Source organism: Oratosquilla oratoria, chromosome 39 (assembly GCF_046742065.1).
Source record: "Oratosquilla oratoria isolate Oo_2021 chromosome 39, ASM4674206v1, whole genome shotgun sequence".
Lineage (NCBI taxonomy): Eukaryota > Metazoa > Arthropoda > Malacostraca > Stomatopoda > Squillidae > Oratosquilla > Oratosquilla oratoria.
The window spans coordinates 41,400,769-41,423,614 of NC_134815.1; the positions used below are offsets into that span (position 1 = coordinate 41,400,769).

Sequence of the window (22,846 nt, forward strand, 5' to 3'; positions counted from 1 at the left end):
AATCCGCCACCGGGCCGTGTGTGTGTGTGTGTGTGTGTGTGTGTGTGTGTGTGTGTGTGTGTGTGTGTCTAACCCCCATCCGTCCAAGACTGGAATATGCGTCAGTGGTATGGTCCCCACACAGAGTGAATGATATAGATAGGATCGAGAGGATAGAAAGGGCAGCAACTAATCTGGTCCCCAGTACGGCAGATGAGCCGCCAATATGTGGAAAGTTTAACAGCATCGGAGCTGCCAAAATTGAAAAATCGAAGAGAAAGCGATGACTTGATTACAACTCTCAGGTCACTAAAGGAGATGAACTACATTGATCAACTAGATGTGGGGGCTTCAAGAGGTCGTAGGAATAATAAATATATAGATAAATAAATAAATAGATAAATAGATAAATAAGAAAATATAAAAATAAATGTCTAAAGGATGTGAATGAATAGTTTCCCATATAGAAGTATAGATTCTTGGAATAACATAGAAGGCGATATAGCCCAAGCTGGAACAGTACATGATATTTGCAGAATGAGAATGTGTAGCCCAAGATGAAACCACTTGTGAATTTGTATTCAGGTATGATATATAATTGGAGAATAAGGAACAGAACGACGAGCGTTGTTTCTTTTGTGTTGATTAGGTAAACATTATATATACACACATGCTCCAGTGGCAACTGCAGTCGCCCTAACTCCAAGTACATCGGCGTAACCACCACAACACTGTCGAAGAGGATCTCAGCCCATTTGCAGGACGGCGCCATAAGGAGGCATTACCTGTACGAACATGGGCTCGTACTCAAAAGGCACCACATGGAAAACAACACCACCATCATCGAGAGAAACAACGACACCAGACGACTAAGAATGACAGAAGCGGTGCTCATTTTCAACCAAAAACCCGCTATCAACATCCAGCAACAGCCCGAAATGTCTTTACCAACCAGAAGGCAGAGAATGATTCCCGTGCGCTGATTGGCTGACGCCACCGCCCCGGGCGCTGCCCGGTGATCCACTCCCCACCGCTATATACCGTCCCATAGCCACTTCGATTCATTCTCCGTCATCAATTTGACCAGCCCACACCTCCTGAAGATGGCCAGTTAAGGCCGAAAGACGTCTCGAGAGATATACACCATGGACTTCAGCACTCTGCTTAAGAACCTGCTTCCAGACGACCGCACGTTGGTGCGCAACTTAGAAAAGCATTTCTACAAGCATAATAATGCTATCGCAGCTGTTGACTTCAACAACGCATGCATCATAAATGGCCTCCTTCCAATATATATATATATATATATATATATATATGCATATATATATATGTATATATATATATATATGTACATATATACAGTATACGAGTATATATATATATATATATATATATATATATATATATATATATATATGTGTGTGTGTGTGTGTGTGTGTATACATAGATAAATAGATAGATATAGACATATGCAGTATATAATATAATTGATGGTGAGAGTCTTGAACAAGTTGAAGAGTATAATTATTTAACCCATATGGTGAAAGTGACTAAAGATCATGATAATGAAATAAAAATGTGTATTACAATTGGTTGGAAAATGTCTGGTAAGTATAAGATCATGAGAGGCTCTCTACTTTTATTTTTGACACGCAAATTTTACAATCATTGTATACTGCCAGCAATAATCTACGGATGTGGGACTCGGAAACTGACAAAGGTGATGGAGACAATGCTAAGGAGTGCACAGACAAGAATGGAGAGATCAATGGTGGGGATAACGCTGAGAGACCGAAAGAGAGCAAGTTGGATGAGAGAGCAGACTAGAGTGAAATATATTGTGGAGGCTGTGAAGGAGAGAAGGTAGAATTGGGCAGGTAAATTAGCTCAAACGAATGATGAGCGATGGACCAAGTGTGCTACTGATTGGACGCCGCGAGATATGGAAGCGTGGGAGAGGGAGACCAGACAGAAGGTGGAAAGACGAGGTAAAAAAGTTTGCAGGAGTGGCGTGGTAGAGGTTAGCTCAGTCGTGTGAGTCACGGAATGCTATGAAGGAGGCCTTTGTCCAGCAGTGGACTCAGGAGCTGATTGATTGTTTGATATTGTGTGTGTGTGTGTATATATATATATATATATATATATATATACATATATATATATATATATATATATATATATATATATATATATCTGTAAGTAACCTTCTTTGTATCAGCAGTGAAGATGTAATTATACGAAAGCGCTCTGCTTCGTTAGTTTACTTTTCCTAATGGTTACTTACGCATTTGTGAACACACGCTCCTAGTGTTTTTATTGCATATATATATACATATATATATTTGTGTGTGTGTGTGTGTGTGTGTGTGTGTGTGTGTGTGTATATATATATATATATGTTGGTAAATATTGGCAGCAGATTTTCTTTTAAACATGTTTTGTTAAATACAACTGTGCACTCGGCACTACAAAGCTTCTTGAGTAGACTTTCAAGTCTTCTGAACGTTGATTTTTGGCCATAGTAAAAACGGAATAATAGATTGCCAATAGACATTAGAAACTATTGTTGAGGAAGAGTATACAGACTGTAACAGACGTTTCGCTATACGCAGTTAGTATTTCAATGTAACAAATACAGAGAGTACAAAACAATATACATTCAAAGAAAGCTCTGGGGGAGGTTACTACATAAGACGCGGGGCAAGGTCAAACACATGTGTGAGATGACGGGGGGATTTGTCTATCAATGTGGGCCAAATGTCCGTTGGAGTTCAGCTGTCCGGGGCGACCCGAGTGTCCGCTGAGAAATCAAATGTCCGCTCTATGACTGGCGGAACGCCGAAATGGAACTTGGGTGTCGGTGTAATTGGAAGTTGTGTTAATATAGTTGACAACTTAAATTACATATGGCTTACTCCAAGCTGAGTATTTCCTTACTATTACGTAATAGCCTTAACATTAAAAAAATTTAATCCAACGGTCACATGTATATAGATTTACTTGCGCACTAGGGAACTGTGAAATCCTACCTTCTACCTATATCGGCATGACTACGACTAAGCTAAGTAGACGCATAACTTACCATCTCACATCTGGAGACCCCAAAAACCATTGAAAACAGGAATATCAAACAGCCCTCACAACAGAAATAATTGTGAAAAATACAAACGTCATAACGACATACCAGGATACCCGTCGTCTCCCCATCTTAGAAGCACTATTATTCAAAGATATGAACCCTAGTTTGAACATCCAGACGTCCGACCTATTAGTGCTACCAAGCATGAGGAGAAACTCTGTTGCAGGGCAAAACCAACTCGATAGGATGAACCAATGAACACAAAGAACGAGTACACAACACAGCTGATCCATCCCTCAAATACCATCCATCTGACATTTTCAGTTCAGTAGTAACTCTAAACATAGAGACAGCGACTGAAGAAGAGTCAAGGGACTCGAAATCGCGATCCGGCAGCAGATAACCTCCTACAGAGACATTATCTCAGCTCTCAATAGACCACCTTAAGACACAAGGAGAATGTCTTAACGAAAATACAAAAAGCAGAACTAGCAATCACATTTAACTCTATAAACTAATAAATCCACAAATAAATGATAAATGAGTGAATAATGTAAAATCACAAATTTATAAGTGGATGAATGAGTATATTGGGACAATAACAAGTAAATAATTCGCCTAAATCAATATATTATAGATAAATTAAATATATTGGTAGATAAATAATGGTAATGTATAGATGAAGCAATAAGGATAAATATGTGAAAAATCAGATCAGCTAATATGTAAACAGGTCGATAATAAATAGAAAATGTGAATGATCAGCAGGCGGAACTAGAAACAAGTAAACGGTTTAAACATAGTAATTGATCTACTATAAGTAAACAGATAAACAAATATATACATATACCATCGTGGGTACCTATTAACCAATACATAAGGTAAATATATATAGTAAATGTAGAAATTAGTACATAGACATAGAAATTAATGAAAAGAAAGATAATAAGCACTAGACATCCCTATGATGACTTTTTAGAAGCTCTGCTGCAAAGTGAAAAAAAATTATCGTTTAGTTTGTATGTAATGATAATAAATTGATTAAAATTTTCTGTGGCAATTGTTGTGACTGGATTATTATAAAGAACAGAGGTATCAGTAGTACGTAGTTATTAAATCGAAAGTAAAATAAATTATAATTACTATTGGATACCAAACAAAGAAAACAAAAGAGCATCAAACTAAGAACAATGATTCTAAATATTACGACGCTTAATGCCTTATAAGAGGCTTCGCTGGTTTGGTAAAAAAAATATCATGTTACATATATAAATGATTTGGTTTACTTTGGGAATGACGAAGGTAATAGGTTGTTGCAACGAGGGTGATATATTTTCAAATGAACTCTAATGCCATCTAATGTCGTTGCATGTTAAGTATGAATTGGTGAACGAGTATAGGGTGTTATAGCTGTTGTTTGTAATATATCTTAATGTGTTACCCTTTTAACCCAGTTACAGAGGAGTTGGTATTTAATATTAGTAATTACTAGAGGTCCCCAGTTGAAATTGTGTAATCACGCATTAATGACTATGCAAATATTATGGTTATTATGAGTATTCTAATGTATTCCATGTATTGCTGCGTATGGAAGAAAACATATAATCTGCGGAAGTTTAACAGTGAATGCTGTTGACCTTAAATTTCAGGCCACTTGTATATTTTCAGGTTCCATCAATGCAGGACGAAACGTTCTTCGATGATGTTGAGAATATTTGGTCTTCATGGTAGGCGGATTACATTGAGAATTGCCAAGGAAAGGATGTTGGGGCTTAAAGGACCAGTAGCATTTTCTTTGTTACATGTATGTTATATAAGAAACTAAATTTTTTATCTGTTTGACAATTTCCAACCTATGCAGCAGCAGTTAGAGTATAACTTATGAAATTATTGAAAAATACCAGGTGTATTCCAAGATGGTATTGGTCTTGAGGTTCATGTTTTCCAATATAGAATAGCCTTCATATTGGTGTGAAATTTAAGTTCTTGAACCACCCCAGTATGATGCTTATATAGGTGTCATGAGGCACAAGTGGGTAAATGTAAAATGAATATGTTGGATTGGCGTATTAATTATATATTTTTTGTAGTTGTACATGTTACCCCTGGATTCTTTGAACTGGTTTGATCATGTATTCTGTGTTCATTATTACTCTTAGTATAAGAGAACACGTAATACAGCAGTGACTATATTTCATAATGCGAGTAATGTGATGCAAATTATGTATGGTAGCTGATGCTACATGTGAGAATCTGAGTCGTACTAGTCGTACTGAAGTGGTTAATGAAATGCAGCATATGTGTGTGTCCTGCATGTAATCAATTCAAGACTAGGTGTGGCAATTATGCTGAACTGGTACGTTTTTTTTTTTCCCTAAAATTAAGTGTTGATTTTAGCAGTGTTATTCACCAGTCGACTGCTGTGTATACCTAATATGGTAAAACTAATATTTTGAAATTTTGAGCTTTAATTATATAGGAAACCTTAAATCTTGTATGTGGTTACTGTCCATAATCATGTACTTTGAGTGTCGGGTCTTTAGAAATTGGGTATCTTCTCAATAAAGGTTCTGTTGCTGAGCTGGTAACAATTCCTGTCTAGTTGTTCTCTTGTACAAAATTCATTCATGTTGCTTTTGAGAGATCTTGGAAATTTTTCAATAGAAAATTTATATCAATATAAGGGGTTGGTTAAATCAAAGCACAATTTGTTTTGAGTGCAGAAGAATGTGAAAAGGGGAACTCGAACCTTCTCATGCTGCCTTAGTTAGTCACCTATTACAACAAATTGAACCATGGTGGAAGTGTGTAGAAAGTACAAAAGAATGAGTGTATTTTTTGGATAGGCCACATCACTTGTAAAGGGCCTTTTGGTATAGGTATATATACAAAACAGTGGATGGGAGTGGGTGCATGCCTTGGCTGGCTACCTCCACTATAAGGGGGAAGATGCCCTTGATATGTAGAGATGTTTATGTAAAGGGTAGAGTGGGAACATTCATAGGAAATCCATACTAAACAGAACATGAGAAAGAACTTGCTAAGATTATACAAGTCTTGAGTATAATAGTTTGAGTTTGAGGGCAGTCAAAAATTTTTACGTGAGTAGATCTTGTAGAAAGCTCACTGGCCAAATGGGTTGCAGCAGTGCTATCATGGGAAAGGGGCTGGAGTGGAGGCAATTCGAGTTCTGCCTGGTGGAAATTAAGTTGATAGAGCACAGTACATACCTTCTATGCTTCAAAAATTCCTCAGTAAGGAGGCACTGCCCTAGTACTAACTGTTAGTTGAACTGAATTCATAGAGCTTGTAGGAGGGTAGGGAATAGAGAGAGTGGTTTGAGGGGAAGGTGGATCTGCACCATCTTGTTTAATATCACTGTGGATGGGATGGTGCAGGAAGTAAATGCAAGGGTGCTAGGAAGGGGCTCGGAACTAGTAAGTGGGAATGGAGTTGGAGATGAGGCGGTTGTCTAGGATGACTGGTCTTGTACACTTGTAGCTGGGTCAGAGGATAGACAAAAGTAGTTAGTGATGTAACTGGAGGCCATATGATAGGAGGAAGATGAAGGTAAATGTATGCAAAAGTAAGGTGGGGTGGCAACGAGTCGGGCAAGTATTAAGGGCGAGAGGCCAGAGGAAATTGAGCTATATAAGTAGTGACATATGTAGCATGAAATGGAGTGGAGACATGGAGCTCAAGGTGAATTAGAGAATGAGGGTAACAAGTAGATGTCTTGGGGGGGTAGGGGGCAGGAGGAATCAAAAGGTAAGGAGCCTATGCCAAGAGGCATGTAGCTGCAGTTGAAACCATCACCTTTGCCTTATGTGCTGGGACTGCTAATGCAGGTAACAGTCACTGCTGGGAATTGGAGAGAAGTGCAGGATTAGATCCTACAACTAAGCAAATGTGAGACCATCATGCTTTCAGTTACACCACCATTGCACTGGGATTGAAAAGTGTCCCCAGAAATGAAGTATTGAGATGGACATAGAAGACAAGGGAGTGGATTGTGCCCAGGACACCATGGAGTGGAGACATGGAATTTGAAGGAGGCGGAATGGAAGAGCTTAAACATGTTTGAGATAAAATGTTGAAGTATGGAGGTTACAAAGATGAATAGAGTGAGAAATGCATATATGAAGCAGAAAGTAGAGTGTAAAGAGCTGGCAGATAGTATTAACCAAAGAATTTTTAGTTTGGGCGTATGGGAAGAATGAGTGAAGAAAGACTAGCAAAATGAGTGTGGAAGGCAGAGATGGGTTGGAGGGAAGACAAAAAGTGTGGTAAATGGGTGGGGTGAAAAGGACATTCTGTGTAAGATGAATGTGTCAGTCCGAGAAGGACAGGACAAGAGATAGGTGTAAGTAGATGAGGAAATGATGCAGCCTGAAGGAATTTCTCTTCATGTGTTCTGTATATTGAGTGGGTGAAGGGGGAGGGTCACAGTGTAATGAAGAAATGGGAATAAATCATTTTTGGCTTGGATCCTGGTGTGGGGGTGCTGTGTCATGCTGCAGTGCCCTTGAACTAAACATGGGTGAGGAACAGGGCCATCAATGAGGAGCTAGATGGAATAATAGATGGGTGAAGGGGAATGTATGTATTGGTATCATGGTATGTATTGGCAGGGAGTGGGGGTATGCCTTGGCTGGCTCTCTTATGAAGGGGAAGAGTCCCTTTGTATATAGATGTATTGGTTATTGCAGGGTTTTCTCAAAGATTATGCAAGAGGCTGTGTTTCATAATTGAAGAGGTTTTTGTATGGTGGTTGAGATTCCGGTATGTGCGTGTTTACCTATCTATATACCAAGGGCTTTTTCCCCTTTACCTGGGAGGTAGCCAAAGTCAAAAGGCATATACCCACACCCATTTCATCCCCACCCATTCTACTCCCATCCACCACCCTTTCCTCATCATCATCTTAGCCCCTAATGGATAACGGGTCATCCCTGCATCCCACCCAGTGTCCTGGGTCAGAAGCAATGCAGCAAGACACAGCACATCCACAGCAAGATGACTTCACTTAATTGGCAACTCCCCCTCTGTCCCCTAATGCAGAAAAAGAGAAGACCAGGAGAAATCTTCTTGGGCTGCATCAAAAGAGCATTCACAGATAACCTCTCTTTAACCCCCATCCCTCACCCATTCCTTTCCTTGCATCACAGTATCATCTATACACAGCCATTCTCCACTCACCCTCTATCTCCCCTTCTCTCTTCACTGTTCAACAGACATCCCCCTCTTGCTCAATGCCCCATTCGCCCCATCCATCCATCTCATCCTCGGTTCCCCCCTCATGTTCACTCCATCCACCTCTACCTTCCACACCTCATTTACTAATCTATTTTTTCTTTTCTTTTCATGTGTCCAAACCATCCCAATACTCTTTCATCAGCCCTATCTGCCATCTCCTTTTCTGCCTTGCTCTCCTCTTCACCTCCTCATTTCTCACTCTATCTAACCTTGTAACCCCTACCATACTTCTCAGACATTTCATCTTAAATATATTTTAATTTTTCGTCTCTGTGGGACACCATGCATCCTTGAAATACCACCAGCACAGAATAGGGCTGGCAATAGATTCATCTGCCCCAGATGCAACCATTACATAGAAGACAACTCACTGCCCAATGCCCCACACAAGTAATCCTTTAACAACAGTATTTTTTCCCCAGAGTGGCATGTGGACCTGACCAGAGATAGTTCCAGTTACCTGAAGGCTGTAGGAAACCAATGCCAACAAATTTATTGATTTATCGTCATTAAACATCATGTTTATTGACAAAATCTCATTGTTTAAAGGAATTGATGGAATTCACCAGTACAAAGTTTATAGATTATTTGGAGTTTTAGTCTTTATTTATTATGAAGCATTATACATTATTTGCAGAAACTGGCAGGAGGCAGTTGGAGTGCTAATGGTCCCCTTTTTCAGGTCATATGGACATATTTGTGAAATAGAATTGCCAAAGGTACATGTGAGTTGTTTAGATGTTGATCTGATTTACATAAATTCTTTCAGGAACGTCAGTGGTGTAACTATTTGATTTGCTAAATTTTATAATAACATGCAATACAGGTGAAAATTAAAAGCATAACATAACATCATCTAACATTGTTTTTAAGAGGCATAGTTGTACTTCACACCCTCACTTTGGTGGAGAAGCATAGGGCAGATCCTAGGGCCAAGGACGTCTTCACTTTTGCCTCATAGGCATGGCTGGCATTCACTCCTGCATGTTAGGTTGGATACATAGTAAGTTTTAGTGTAATAGGATGTGAGTGCACTACGAAGGTATTGGAATAACATTATTTGTGTTGTCTGAACAAGATGGTGAGTTTGATGGGGTACATAGGAAACCTTATTATTATCACCCATTTTTGTGTCTGGTTCAGTATTTGAATTCAGATCTCATGTAGGAAGCAAGCAAATTACCACTGAGATATCCAGGGTTCTTCAGATCTGAGTTCCTTCACTCAGGTGAATAAAAACATGCATCTGGCATTACCTGGAACAAGGACTATTAATTGCACCATATTAAAAAAGTTTTGGAATTTACCAGATTTTATTTTGGCCGTCAGACCGAATTCTTTCTAATTCACAACTTCTTTACCCCAGGATTGATTAACTTTTACAGGTTCTTCAGTGTTCTGTAATATACTTGCCCAAAGGCAGTGGAATCTTTGATAGTTTTTTTGCAGAGGGCAAGAAAGCTGCACTGACAACACTGATAGTGAAAGCATGAAAGGTGTACCTATGACAGAGATGGATGTGGCAATGACATCACAATAGAAAATACAAGAAAAAACTGATGACAAGTGGTGAGTCCAGAATTAAAAGGTTTTTGTGAAATAAAGTCAAGAGGGCTTAGCATCTAGATAAGACTGAAGATGTTTTGACAAGAAATCAAGATTGAAGAATTCAAGCAGATGTGCAACTAAGGTTCCCACTGATTTCTGTAAACGTCTTCAATCATATGTTCAGTGGGATGTATGTTGCATGTGTGTACACATGCCAAAAGGTCTTTTACTCCTTATAAAGGGTTGGGGGCGGCATAGTCATGACACATCCTCCCTTCGCCCATTTCACACTAATCCAGCACCTATTTGTTGCCCCTTCCATCTTACTCCTTGTGGTACATATATTCATTCACCAAAAATGTTTTTCTTCCATATAAAGGATGGTCAGATTGAAGCATACACACATTCAAAACCCATTCCATCTCCCTACTATCTTAACATCTCATGGATGAAGGGTTAGGCATATCCCCTGCCACACCGCTCAAGTCCAATGCAGTGCTGCAAGACTGGTTTCTTAGCAGGGTCCAACAACCAAAGCTAGTTTACACCCCACATCTTCATTATATGGTGCCCCCCCCCCTCTACTCATCCACTTCATGTAGCAAGTAAGAATGACCCTTTAGGCTATGTCATTTCCTCATCCATTTCCAACCATACTTTTCCTTTCTCAACAGACATTTCTCTTGCATCTAGTGCCCTCTTCACCCTGCATATCCACCTCATTCTTGATCTTTTTGTTCTAGTTCACTCAGTCCATTTTTGCTTCCTACCCATATTGCTTCTTTCTGCTTGTCTAATCCATGTCAACCATATCAACATTAATCCCTCATATTTGCCAGTTCTCTCTCCACTTTCACTCTCTTCCCTCACCACCACCACATTTTCTGCTTTATCTATTCTTATCATGATACTCCTCAAACAAAATTAGGCTCTTCCTTCTTGCCTCCCATCAAATTCCAGTTTTGCTCCTTACAGTACCAACACAGTCATTCTCTTGTACAATTTTCTCTTTGCATTCATTCCCAAATACTTGTTTCTCATAACATTTTATTTTCCAAAATATTTACTTGCTTCCTTTACTCAGTAATGTACCTCCACTACCTTTTCTTCATTTTCTGTCAAATGCTACCCCAAATACTTAATCTCTCAACTCTCTTGAGCCATCAACCCTCCACTATCATCATAGTACATCTCATCACCTTTTGTCCACAGTTCCTTTTAGCTCTTTTCACATACATCCAATTCCACCTGACTGCTTTAGTCTGTTGTCTACAAATGTCATTGTAAAAAAGAAAAAAACTGGCCTAACTCCCACTTTCCTGTACTCACATGAACTCCAAACACTTGCCCAACACCTTTGTATTTGCTTCCCTCACTATTCAATCCATACAGATGTGGAATAATCGTGTTGACATTACACAAACTTAGCATATTTCGACCTTCATCTCAAACCACTTGCTCTCCATATGTGACCCTCACACAGCTCTACGACTTGTGGAACAACTTTTGACTGCCATCAAGAGATTAAATCATATCCTATACATTTGTAACACACTCCATAATGCTTTTCTGTCAACCTTCTCATACACCTTTTCAAAGTCCATGGAAGTCCAAAAGACATCCTAACCTTTTGCCCAAAACTCACTTCTTGGTACATTTATCTAGATACAGTAATCTCTCCCATTGCTTAAGTAAGTAAACCACCAAGTGTTCAAATTTGGGAAGTATTCAGATAGACAAGGTAGATTCTACCCCACCCCCTACCCTTTCACCACCATTCCACCACTGCAGTGTTAAATTTTCAATTCTGAAGGATTAAAAATTGTGTATGTTACACATTAAACAATGGGGGGGAGGGTGAAAAGGGAGCTGACAGATTAAAGAACAGTGGGATAGTTTGGGCACATGGAAAGAATGAATGAAGAAAGACTAGCTTGAAGATGCTGCAAGAACTTCTGGCAGAGTAATGTGAAAACTAAGTTGGTGAGTAGTGGAATATGTATTGGAGATGAACTTCTTGATAGTACAATATGGGGGGAGTGCACAGTAAGAAAAAAAATATATCATTCCATTGTACAGCAGGATTCCAAAGTTTGCCAAATCTTGTTGTATCCTTACCTGGCAGTACAAAAGATTGACAGTAGTATTTCAAATTTGCAACAATTTTCAGAAATATTTATAACATGGTAAGCATGTAAAAATTATGATGCTATATTAGCACAGAGATAGCCCAAGATGTCATCAAACTTCAGAATCTGGCAGTACTTATGTGGATAGCCCAATTTTACACATTGATTTTTAACTTAGTTTTCTTTAGGTTGTGTGTCTGAAAAACTATTGTTGCCATTCTACTACTTAGTAAGTAGTAGAAGTATGGACCTCATTCAGTAAAGTTAAAGCATGTTGAAGAAAGACTGTATTAAGGTTTGTAGATTAAGGACCCTCCAGCTCATTTATACATCAACATTTTTGTTGAGCCAAGTTAGTGAGAGAAATACCTCTTTAATGTCTAAACTGTTTATCCTTAAACATATGCAACCTGTCTTCATGGAAGCCACAGAAGTATGTCCAGTTTCATGTTGCATTTGAGAAGATAGCCCAAGAGAATGTAAGAAGACTTAACAGAATTCTTAGAGAACAACAGGGTTGATTTCGCCAAATTCAGAAGTGAAGGTGACAACAGGTTTCTGAGGATCTAGAGAAAACTCGTCATCTAATTAGAGTCTATCACATAGAAGCGGTGAAGAACTTGCTTTGTAAATGAATAAGATTGATGATAAAGTAATTGAGCTTTGCTTTTAGAGGAGAGATGAGGACCTAGGAGTTCCAACCTTGAAGAAAGGCATGCATTCCGGCAGTCTGTGGACCTTGAATGAGTTGGATATAGAGAAAACGTACAAATTTCTTGTGCATTCAGAGAACAACTAATGATCCAGTGGACACTGGGATGAATTATCATTGATACATTTCACAATAAATGAAACCTAGATGGTGTCTTCAACAGGAATGGTGGATCAAGTATAACTGCTGCTGTGATTGAACTACTACTGCACTTGAAATACAACAGTGGATCAAGATTATCAGCAAAATTTTGTGCTAAACCTCACTTTCTTACTTTTTGATATTTTATCTCCTTTACAGCCAAGAGACCTGATACAGTTTATGTGCAGATGCAGGAAAATGTGTGACCAGAATCTGACCTGTATATATATGGAAGCTTCGGTCTTCTATTAGTAGCTGTGTGAATATCCAGGATATTGGAGGGCATTAAAAAACTTCTTCTGATAAATATATTTGGAATTATGAGTTTTAGTAGAATAGATATTTTCTGATTTAGAATATGCATACATTTTCCTCATCAAATCTACACATTAAGTAAATTTGATAACTCTCTTTCTCTGTCTCTCTCTCTCTCTCTCTCTCTCTCTCTCTCTCTCTCTATATATCTATATATATATATATATATATATATATATATACACAAAGATCATCTTGCTATGCCTTTCTCAAATGGAAATTTTATGTGGCTGTCCACAGAGTACTATGAGACAGGCAGTGATATGCACATTATGTATCTGGAGAACTAGACTGAAAAGATGAATAGCATAACCCAACATTTTGATGGTTACAGTAAGCCATTTGATTTAGTTGGTGACCATCTATTTTGCATGTAAATGTTATTGCATGATCCCATGAGATACGTGACTGCTAGAATGTCTTTTGAATTTGTCCCACAAGTCTGTGTGAAAGTTTTAGCTTTGTGAAGATGAAAGTGGAAAACTGAAGTGATATGTCATGATCCCTTTTGAACTTAAGCATATATTTAGGTTCATGTGAATTGAAACGGAAGGCATCATTATGATTCACAAATCCCATCCAAGAACAAATAGGCAGGATTTGTTAGAGCTGCTGAATGGTTAACAATTTTGAAGTGAGGACTTTTCATGTGGTACTTAAAGATCAAGATATCAAAAGTGATATTGCCTGAGTCAGTTATCAGCAAGGTTCTTTTCAGCTGCATCAGCTTGTATCAAGCCCTTGTTTCACTGCCACATAGTCCCATTTGTTTATCCATAGGTTAGTGAAGCAAGAGAAATGGCCAACCTGCATATTTCGAAAACCAGAATTTTGCGGTTAAACACTTATTTTGGGAGCTGTAATCTAGGGTGGTTGTTCCTGGGTATCCCATAGGATCAGTTGATTATGACACTAGAAGTATAATGAAAACTGATCACCTTGGGGTACCACCAGAGATTCTTTGCTCCAGATATGCTGTGTTCATGTTCATTTGTTTTCAGTGAAGATGTGTTTGTTTGTATGTTAAGCAGCCTGGTTGAATGGCCACATTTCATCTTTTGTCCCCTGCATGTTATGTGGTGAAGTCTGCTAAATGGAAGTCTTGTTCAAAGGTCACAAATATTGATATAATTGATCTGGTTCTGTCAAATGGGCTACTTTGCTTCATGTAATGACCTTTGTACAGCTCAAATCAAATGTCTGCCCTAGTTACATGCTCAAGCTAACAGGTTTGAATGAAATTGAGGAAATAGGGCATCTTAAATATTATCCAAAGCCTTGACATATCCCAAAGGAGGATGTTACCATTCCAGTGAAATTTTGTTGGAAAAAATGTGTACCTTGTTTTTCTAAAGGCACATATCTTGAGGCCTCTAAAAGTGTGTGAGCTAAATGGGGTTTCCTCAGACTGGCACAATTTTAGGAGGGGATCATCAAGTCCAGCCTTTGCCCTAGCTCTCTTGCAGGAGACCAGTAGCCTCCAGAAGGCTGGACACGGCTCCCAGTTTAGCCCATTACTTGTTCAGCTAGAGATTGTGTTGCTGTCTTTTAGAAATTAATACAAGACAGTGTAGTACAAGATGCTCTGCCTTCTCTGTGATGGTTGTATCGGTGGCAATGCATGTCTATTTCCAAGTCAATTATGTGATTGATACTGTTTTAGTGTTGGGTGCTCACATGAATGCAGGTGTGGAAGTGCAATTCTTGTTTGTCTTGAGTGTGTTTTCTCAGCTGGGTAGATTTCTGAGGGAGTTAAGGAAAATAGAATTAGGCTGCCTGTTTTATAGTACTTGTTTTGTGATTTGAGTATGTATGTATAAACATGTGGTACTAAGGTTTTCGATACTCTAGATGTTTCAGTAGAATATTGCAGGGATTGTTTTTATGTTGCATTTAGTGGACAATGTTTATGAGAGGTAGGTAGATTAAGGGCTCTCACTTAGAATTATGTACCTATCATTCTCATCTACTGGTCAGTAGGAAGTATCTTGGTTTTTTAGTAGATGTTTAGTTGTTGTTTTAGTATTGTCAGTTGTTGCTCTGTCTGCTTTACTTTGTATTGTGTGTAGTATGTCTATTTTCTTAATGGTTGTTGTCGTTCCCTAGACTGTCTGTCCGAGCAGTCCCGTTTTCTTAATGGTTGGGTACCATGCTGAAGTGTAGTTCTTGTGAGTTATTCATTTACAGTCATGAGTGTTTCAGCAACTAACAACTGATACTAGTGGTGGTCCTATAAGATGGACATCAGAATAATTTCTAGATTGCCCATCTAAACCTGTCAACACGCACATCTTTTAACACTTTGTCAACATACAGGGCCCAAGAATTCTGTCTACACCTGTGAAGGTTACGAGGTTGGATAGAGTGAGAAATGAGGAGAGCGAAGGTAGAAAGGGAGCTGGCAGATAGTGCTGATAAGAGATTATTGGCATAGTTTGGGCATATGGAAATAATGAGTGAGGAAAGATTAGCAAAAAAAAAAAAATGTTGAAAGCAGAGGTGGATGGAGTGAACTTGAAAGGATGCATGGGGTGAAAGGGGTTTTGAGAAAGAGGGAAATGTCTGTCGAGCAGGGAAGAGGATGGCAGGGGATAAGTGTGAGTGGAGAATGGTCATGTATGGACGATATTTTGACACAGCGTGAAGGGATTTATCCCTGTCTTTCCTATTTTTTGTATGGGTGGATGAGGAGTGAGAGTCACCATGTAGGTGAAATGGCCCACCTGTGGATGTAGTGTGTCTTGTTGCATTGCTTTGAACCAGAGCAGTGGGCAGGAGATAGTGATGATCCTTCATCCACGTGGAGCTGAGATGAGAGGGAAACTGTGTAGGGATGAATGCATATTTGGACTGACTACCTCCCACATAAGGGGAATGATGATGCTGTTCCCTAGCCTGTCTGGCTGAGCAGCTCTGTGTAAGAGGGAAGATGCCATTGGTATGTGTATAGATTGATAAAAGAAGACTTTATCAGTGTATTACAGGTTTTTGTAGGTTGCACAACTTGTGACATGGATGAGAAGCTGAAATAATCAAGAATAGTTGTTCTGTTTAAATCTGTACAAGGCTGAAGAATGTGTGACTATGTATTCAGCAGCAGTATGAAGATTTGGATAGAAAAAATCAAGGAATGAAAACTGAAGTGGACAGGCCGAAGAGTGGCTGCCAGTGAATCTCATGGAATGCACAACCTACTTGGAATACAAAAAATTACATGTGTTTTGCAGATGTCATAAGATGCAGTACAGTCAATGATGGCAGAGTTAAGATACCATATGACATGCATGAAATTTGTTCCAAAGTTCAACTTAGGATGTAGAAAAATAAGTGTGGAAGTCTTTACAGAGCTGCAGTTGTTTGAGGCCCAAAGTAAGGCTTCTTTGAAGATGAAATCCATGGTGAGACAGGAGTATATGTAAGATACTGAAAACAGTGGCCATTCATTGGCATCTTGACTATTCCAGTTCGTCCTGCATGGATAAATTAAAAGACCCAAATATCTCATTAGCAGCGTCAGACCACCAGCCCCATAGACAACCAGCACATTTTTTAAACAGATTATTTGCAGCAAGTATCAGGTATTTTGCTACGTTACAGAATTTCAAAGAAACATCATGAATGAAAATATCTGAGGAAAACTTCTGTACCCAACTGCTACACCAAGATTACGTGCTACCTCGTACGTCGTTCACCATAAATCAGATTTATTCCAAGGTGAGAATGTCTAATTCTACATTTGCCGTAAGCTGATTTACACCAGATTTTTTTCTTTTTATTTTATTTTCATTTACCTGTTTTAGCCAGTGAAGAGAAATGGCTATGGATAGAGATTTGGTGACTTGTAAGATTAGAATTATTTCTCAAAGTCACACAGTGATCTCGGGGATTTCCAAAATCTCTCGGACCAGGATAAGACAGGAATATGAATATACTTGTAATGGTGACTTTGTTGGTTATTTGTGCTGAGGAATATGTGATGAGTGCATGTGTGTATGAATGCTTTTATGATTTTATTGTTTTTCTATGTAAATAAAAGTTATGATATTACATATATTACTTTTTGATACCCCCTCATATAAATGATAGAGGAAAGAGCAGTATAGACAAGATTGAAGATTTTGAGTGAGGTGAGAGAAGGCATCATATCTGTGAGGTTTTGTCAATGTATCAGATAAGGAGTGGTAATAAACCTAATGCTTTCAAATATAGTATGATATAAGGAGGAGTTAAAAGTATGATGCATGGGAGAGAAAGGGATAAAGGGAACAGGAGCATTAAAAGGATTTAGGAGCAAATTTCAAGTGGGATTTTAAACCTGAGGACTACAGAAGCAAAGGGATAACCTTAAGGACTACGGTTTACGATGGTGAGATTTGGATATATCGGCACAGTAGGTCTAGCTAGGAATACACTGGTATTATGGAGGCTGCACAAAAAGGATGTAAAACGTGCCCCTTTGCCCAATAAAGTAATTTAGCATTGGCTAGAATAAAATGAATAAACAGCAATAGACTTGTTGAAATGATGTAGTTGGATGGCATACTGTAAACTAGGAGTTTGTATTATCAGTGCTAAATCCATGGAGTGGGCTATTGTAAGGAGGGTGCAGAAACTTTTAGAGTAAATAGAGTTGGGCTCGTTATGCAGTGAGGTCAGAGACAGGATTAGAATTTCATGTACAGTAGAAGGGAACCACTGGTACTAGCCCAAATCTGTTTTCAACAACAAAGATATGCCATTTGTAATAGCTAATATAGCCATACATGGCTTACCAGTGCAGCAGTTGGTGCTTCGGTCCTCGAGTTTCAACTGCTCTCCTGGCTTGAAAAATATTCGCTAATACTTCAAGCTGATCTATTTTGCTTGAGCAAGGGATATAGTGTGTGCGTTTGTGTAAGGTCACAGCCCCATAGATTGGGCAATAGGTGAACTGTGCTCTCATCTAGGGGTGTATTAGCCATCATGATGCCAGCACATTATCCAAGACTATGGTGAATCATTAAACATTCAACACAGGAGACACATTGGGCACAAATCTACACGGTCACAACAATAATTAAAATTCTTTGCAGAAGAGTGCAAAAGATTACTAAATGGACAGTTCTTTCATCACTAGAACCATTCACAATTAGTCATACAAAGTGTAGTGCTTTCCCACACAGTTGAACTTCTTCATGCATAATCTACTTAGTCCAGACATGTGAAAACATTTGCACTGCAGACAATTTAATTTTATTTGAACATAAAGCCTTTTAAGATATACATAATTACCTCACTAAAATGGAATGTATTCTGATGCAATATGATAAAAGCATCCTCCTAGAAACAAATTGCAACATATGAATCTTTTAAATTTTGAGCCATCATTAAATGGACAGTCTACACCAAAATGACTCTTGCCACCTTGTATCTTGCACATGACACTCCAGAACCTACTGAACTCAGAAACACAAAAAACATAATGAGAAGTCAAGTCCCCAATTTAGTGTTTGTTTAGTATAAAAAAAATGCATTAAACGCAACTGCATCCACACATTGGTTCTTTACTAATGAATAGAACAAGGCCTTGTGAAAAATAAAAGGCTGTACCTGGATAGCCATTGATCCTTTGATATACAGAAACCAAAACACTACTTGGGGCATAACAGGAATATGATAGAAATACCCTTCTGCCCGAACTCGAAAAAAAATACATCCAACACACATCATCACACCCACAAATTGGTTGTTATGGACTAGTTTACCTATGTTTTTATACTTGTGGATAATATGGCACTACTGTTTTACATATTTCGCATTTTGACGTCGATATTTTATAGTTAGGTCAGTTTTTTTGTTTTTTTGTTTTTTTTTAGTCTTTGATCTTTGTTTTCTCTCTTTTTATAGAGATGTTAAAGATAGAGGTATTGGTGGTTTGGTGCGTAGGACTTTATATCATTGTTAGTTTGAGGCCCCAGAAATTTGTACTGTTCTACTATAGGGAGTGTGGTGTTTCAAAGTTATATTGACATTGTTGCAGCAGTATCATCAACAATGAATGGTATTTAGATGGAGAAGCTGAATCCATGGGTGCCCATAGATTTTACTCAAATTACATTGTTTTACAGAATGAGGAAGATAGTATAAGCAGGGTGGGTTGTGACATAGAGCTAAGTTGTTGACACAAGCTGGCAGTGATTTTGCAGGGACTAATTAGATCGTCAGTTACTATGTTGAAGAATACTGTGAACACTGGGAAATTTCATGTAGGGTTCGTGTTGGGTCCATCATTTCAAGGATGTGTCCTATGCTTTTTCCAAATACAGAATTAATTGGGAGTGGAATGTCATTTCTGTTTGCACAAGGATAGTGGAAGTATTGGAGCCAGTTTTGAAGCTTGTTTGAAGGGATTACAAAAAAAATTATATACCAGTTGTCAAAAAAGTTGGAATGAAACGGTTTGTTCGAAGGGTTTGCAGAGGCATTTTATAAAGGTATTTGTGGTATTGGTGAGGTTTCACATTTGGTCTATTGAAGGTGATGATGATGAAAGGTGGAATGAAACATTTTGTTCAAGGATTTTGCAGTGGCATTTTGTAAGGGCATGTGTGATAGTTTTGGGGAGGTTTTATTATTCTTAGTCTGGAGAAGGGGATGGCGGCTTAAAGTCTAGTTATAGTTGACTCGAGGGTTATCCTCTGGGATATGAATGTGTTTAGATTTCAGTTATATTGGTGGTAAATGCTGCTGCTTAAAAGGCGTGTGAGATAGTTTTTGGGAGGTTTTATTATTCTTAGTCTGGAGAAGGGGATGATGGTTGGGAAGATGACTTGTGTCCATATTAGCTTGAAGAGGTTTAGTGTAAAGGATGTGGTTGTGGTTAGGTGTTGTATCAGGTCATAGTGTCCATTGTCTGGGTCTGAAGCAGTTGTCATACAATTGGAAAGAGAAGTGTAATATTCCAGTTCTATTAATGGTTTGTTAGTCATGGAAGGGATGTGGCATAAAGTCTAGTTATAGCTGTGACTCAAGGGTTATCCTCTGGGATATGAACGTGTTTAGACTTCAGTTATATTGGTGGTAAATGCTGCTTTTATTTGTGGCCTTGCTGTATCTTGCGACACTGCTTCTGACCCAGGGCAGTGGACAAGGTGCAGGGATGACCCGTCTTCTAGGAGGTGCTAAGATGGGAGGGGTGTGGAGTGTTTTCAGGGATGGAATGGGTGGGAATGATTTTATGCCTTTTCCTTTTTGGCTACCTCCCTAGTAAGGGGGAAAAAGCCTTGGTATATGTATGTATGTAAATGCTGCTGCTTGAAAGGTTTTCAAATTTGCATGGGAAATGGTCCATTGTTGTATTGGGGTTGAGGAAGCCTGTTAGGCATAGAAAGTGGGAAATGTTCACTAGTGTGTGAAAGTGGCAGTTGCTGACATATCTATCAAAATAAATGTGTGAGGACAGAACCTTTATTAGTATGACATTTCACTTGTTACAACTTTTTAAGCACATAGTCGTAACACACACTACTGGGTGAGCCAATGTCCTTCACCCAGCCAATTGTTCCATCTTATCCTTAACCTTTCTTGTTCCCAGACATTTGGTCCACCTTCTTAACCTTTCATAGTTTTTTTGTGGACCCCCCCTTCCTCCCTCCCTCCCTCCCTCCCTCCCTCTCTCTCTCCCTCCCTCCCTCTCTCCCTCTCTCCCTCCCTCTCTCCCATCATTCCCCCTGTTGTTCTTATTTAATCTCAGTTATGTATATTATGACTGTGTACATGAAAAAGCTGTAACAAGCAAAATGATGTACTGATAAAGGATCCATCCTTTCATCGTGTTTATTTTGATAGGCCTGGTATTACTGACCAATAATAGTGTAGGAAGAGGTCTGGTGTGCACAAAGATAGGTCACTAGATGTGTTGTTCATTGAAGGTGAATGGCTGTAAGTTAATCAGTGTTAAGGTGTGCAGGTAGCATTGGAGTAGGGTAAATTTCAGTTTTGATGCTACACATGCTTGTGTAGCTTGTTTTGGAGAGGTGAGTATTGTGTTGGGCAGTAGAGTGCTAGGTGTTAGGGTGAGGGTAGGGGTGGGATGTGTGGGAGGTTCTTACATTTCAGGTGGGGGGAGGATGAGTTCAGTTAGAGGTTCTAATGGCAAAGGTCAGGACATGTCAGGGATCCAGCACCATTAGGGTTGTTACTTTTGATTCTTTGAGTGGAACTACTTGGGGTTTGTCAGATGGATCCTACTATTTGTGTATATGTGGATTATACCTATCATCAGGTTTCTCTAAAGCTGATATATTCAAAGTCATGGAGACAGAGGACTTCATTCTCAAATTTACATTACAGTCTGAGGAGGACTTGAGAAAAACCACATCTAAAGGATATGAAGAAAGTTATCCTAATGGATGCATAAATACTTGGAATAGCTTAGAAAGTAATGAAGTGTAAATTAAAACAATACATGAATTCAAATATAAATGTGATAATTGGAAATCAAGGATATATATTTATAATAAGTTTGAATTGTACGTGACCATGAGGGTATTAAAAAAAAAATAGAGAGCAGGAGATGGAACCCAATGGGCATTGCTCCTTTCCTGTATACTACAGTTAGGTAAATACAGAGATATTTTGGTTGTAATGTACACATTTGGCTAGATTCAAACGTGGGAACCATATGTTAGGAATAAGTAGCGTATATGCACAGGTGGGCACATAATTATCTGGTGTGTCTAAAGAGCAGAGTAAACAGCAGTATGAGCATGAGTAGTAGTATTTTCAGTACTAAGTACATACATACATATGTATGTACTTATGTACTACAATTAGGTGAAATTAGGGTTGAGTGAAGGTTGTTATTGATATGTTTTGATCTTTATACCTTTTATTGTTATCTTAACCCAAAATGCTCTTTAGTATCATTGATTATACTATTCATTTATTCAATATAATTTGTATAATTTTCCACATTTTTTACCAGTAGATTCTATCTTTTTCTTGTTTGTCATCAATTTCTTCATCTTCATGTGTCTTCTTTGTCTTCCTCTTCCTTCCTGTCTTTTCTTTTATAAGGGAAGGATATCTTGAGTACAATTGTAGTTGTATATTTTCTGTAGCCTTTAGTAATTTATTTTGTGCTAGTTTTAAGTGTGAAATTCAGGAGTATGTTGGCTTCTGTATAGTTGGATACAGTTTTATCAAAATTCTTGGGGTCTTTTTCAGAGTCTTCAGTTTCCAGTGAAAAAGTAAGATGAAACATTAACTCACCCCTGACTCATGAAGAAATGAGAGCTATTCAAAATAGAATCACATCACGGAAGTAATAGTACAACTTTATGAATAAATACTTCTTCAAAGGAAGCTTCAAACCCCATAGCTCCAGAAAACAAGAAGATAAAAGAAGTACACAGAGTGAAAATTGAATCATTAAGTACCTCACTGATCTCTAAAGATTTAGATAAAGTAATTAAGAAGTTGAAAGATTTGCGTCAAAGACCCAGACTAGATATGAAACTGCCACCTAAAATATATTAGCTCGGTTGCAATTACTGATCGTAACAGATATCTTTAGCTTCTCCAAAGTGCACAATAAAATGACAGTGATTTGGAAGAGAGCACTTAATTCCCATCTTAAAACCAAACAAACCACCAGTGGACCTAGCATCCTATAGATCCATCTCCCACTTTTATCATATCCAA

The 22,846-nt window shown here is 38.4% G+C and overlaps 1 protein-coding gene across 4 annotated transcripts in view; it reads left to right on the forward strand.

Annotated features, from left to right (window-relative positions):
• The first annotated feature begins 4,362 nt into the window (after positions 1-4,362).
• LOC143020368 (uncharacterized) overlaps positions 4,363-22,846 on the forward strand; it is a 65,570-nt gene continuing 47,086 nt past the window's right edge. For 2 of the 4 annotated variants that reach the window (XM_076176742.1, XM_076176745.1), the window contains exon 1: positions 4,363-9,886. The gene's annotated coding sequence lies outside the window, so the exon portion shown is untranslated. The remainder of the gene's footprint in view (positions 9,887-22,846) is intronic. The other 2 variants (XM_076176743.1, XM_076176744.1) reach the window with 2 other exon arrangements.